General features: G+C 38.0%; 1 pseudogene; it reads left to right on the top strand.

The window, feature by feature from the left end:
- The first annotated feature begins 1093 nt into the window (after positions 1 to 1093).
- Positions 1094 to 2637, top strand: LOC126720229 (transcription factor MYB41-like; annotated as a pseudogene).
- Positions 2638 to 2897: the final 260 nt, after the last annotated feature.

Below are 2897 nucleotides of genomic sequence, written 5' to 3'. Positions count from 1 at the left end.
CATTGATTCCTAAAGTGACCTGTTTTCCCACAATTCCAGCATTGTACTTGTTGGCCTGATCTAGATTTACTTCTGTTCCGATTAGAATTTCTGGATTTTGATCTGCTCCGATTTGAATTTCTGTTATTACCTCTGCCTCTTGTCTCAAGGTTTAGGGCAGAACCAGATCTTGAAGTTTCGCCTGCATCTCTTCGGCGAATCTCCTCAGCCAGAATTAAATCTCGTATATCATTGTACTTGAGCTTTTCTTTTCCTGTAGAATTGCTTACTGCCATCCTCATTGCCTCCCAACTGTTTGGCAAAGAAGCCAAGACGATTAGAGCACGAATCTCATCATCAAAATCAATTTCTACAGACGACAATTGATTTGTGATAGTGTTAAATTCATTCAGATGTTGTGCTACTGATGCATTCTCTGCCATCTTCAGATTGAACAGTTTCTTCATCAAGTGCACCTTATTGTTTGCTGACGGCTTTTCATACATACCAGACAAAACCTTCATCAGATCTGCTGTGGTCTTCTCCTTTACAACATTGTGTGCAACAGACCTAGATAGAGTTAACCTGATAACTCCTAGTACCTGTCTGTCAAGAAGAGCCCATTCATCAGCCTTCATAGCCTCAGGTTTTGTCCCCAAAAGAGGCAGATGCAATTTCCTCCCATAGAGATAATCTTCAATCTGCATCCTCCAATACGCGAAGTCTGTGCCATCAAACTTTTCTATTCCAGACGCCTTTCCTTCTTCCTCTGCCATTGCTCCCACTCAAACCTAACCCTAGGCTCTGATACCAGTTGTAGGGAATTTAACCAAAATTCCCAACCTATGAGGAACAAAATAAATAGAGAAAACACACGTCAAAGAAAATAATCACACGCACAAGACAATATTTACGTGGTTCGGCAATTTGCCTACGTCCACGGAGTTGCAGGGATTTCACTATTATCAGGGAGACTACAATAGTGCACAAGAACACTCTCAAGAAACCCAAATCCCAATTACACCCTAGATAAAGGAGTGCAGGAAGGCTCTCATGATGAACACCAAACCTAACTCTTCAGGAGAATAAACTAGCCCTCATCATAAGCACTAAGATGGATGGCCATCGCTGCTGCACCAAACAGAATGTCAAACGAGGCCTATGGTCTCCTGAAGAAGATGAGAAGCTTTTCACATACATCACCACCTATGGACATGGAAAGTGGAGCTCTGTCCCAAAATTTGCTGGTAAATATTGCTTCAATTCTCTCTCGCTCTTTTATAACAATAACATGTATACATGTAATGGATCTATAATAGAGTAACAAAATTTTGTACTTGCTCTTAATAACAGTAACATGTATCTATAATGGATCCATCTAAGAGTGACTAAATTTTGTACTCACAATAAATTTTATACACATATATACACATGCAAAGCCTAAGTGGCTGCTAAGTGGATTTGGGATTGCAGGCCTGCATAGGTGTGGAAAGAGTTGCAGATTGAGATGGATAAACTATCTAAGACCAGATCTTAAGAGGGGTTCCTTCACTTCAGAGGAAAAACAGACTATCATTGATGTTCATAGGATCTTGGGCAACAAGTACGGATATATATTTCTAAAAATAGTGCTTATTTGGTTTAATGATTTTTTTATCATTTTGATAAGAGTAGTATTTATTACACACTATAATTCACACAGTTTTGCATGCATGCTCCAAAATAACAGAACTCATGACTTCAAGTTAGAGTTCTATTTTTTTGGGCGAGTGTGCAAAACTACCTCAATCAGCTTGTGTACAACAACATTTTCCCTTTGGATAATAAGGTTATTGGAATAAAATGAACTTCAAAAGAAGTTAAAAAAAATAAATGAATAAAAAAAGAACGTAATTTTGAAGTCGCTCATCATTTCTTTCTACTTTTCCTTTTGGTTTGGAGTAAATTTCAAGAGAATTTTGTTTGGGTATACAGATGGGCACAGATAGCTAAGCATCTCCCAGGAAGAACAGACAATGAGGTGAAGAATATCTGGAACTCATGCATCAAGAAAATGCTATCTCACAAGGGTTGGACCCAAACACTCACAATCTCATACCTTCTCATCAGAGAGCCTATAACGAGGTTGCATGCAAATGCAATGTATCACCAAACCATGAACTATCCAATTCAGTTTTCACTCTGAATTCTCAGATTACAAATGCTTACACCTTGGAAATGGGAACACCTATTTTTGCAGTACCTGATAATCAGCCTCCATTGCTTCAAAACCCTAATCCTGTTTGGAATCAGAGTCTCACTGACTTTACCAGTTTCCCTCACGTATCATCCATTGAGAGCACACCCAATATTTCTTCTTCTTCTTCTTCTTTAGTGAATCTATCTAGGATTGGGCTCTTAAACAATGAGAATTGTGTTTGGGGTGACAGTACTTTTGCACCCTTTGAAGCCCCAATATTGGAAGGAGAGCGACCAATGAGACAAGAAGTACTGCAAGAGAAGGAAAAGGTTTCTGAGATGGGAACTAATATGGTTATTCAGAACATGGATACTTCGTTTGATAGCTCTAGCTTTGATCTGCGGTTTGTGGAGTCGACCTTTGTTTCTGATTTTATGCATCATGATTTCATCTCTATGGATGATTTTGCATGGAACTAGTACTCGTAGGTCTTCAAGTGTACATTACTAGGTTTTGCTAAGTAAGGTGTGGAATCTCATCCACACACTTCAATTTCAATGCTCTCTTGCCGATAATCAATACCATATAAAAACTAATCAAAAGGTTCAACAAGGTTTTGTTGCTTTTAAGATTGTAGACAAAAATGATTGTCCTTTTTTAGAAAAAAAAAATTAGGGTAATTGTATTATATTTGTACTATTTTTTGGGTAAGTTATCTCTACTCATAACAAGATTATAT

Source organism: Quercus robur, chromosome 4, assembly GCF_932294415.1.
Source record: "Quercus robur chromosome 4, dhQueRobu3.1, whole genome shotgun sequence".
NCBI classification, from domain to species: Eukaryota; Viridiplantae; Streptophyta; class Magnoliopsida; order Fagales; family Fagaceae; genus Quercus; species Quercus robur.
Note: the sequence above shows the minus strand (reverse complement) of the source record. Positions and strands in the feature narration are given on the sequence as shown.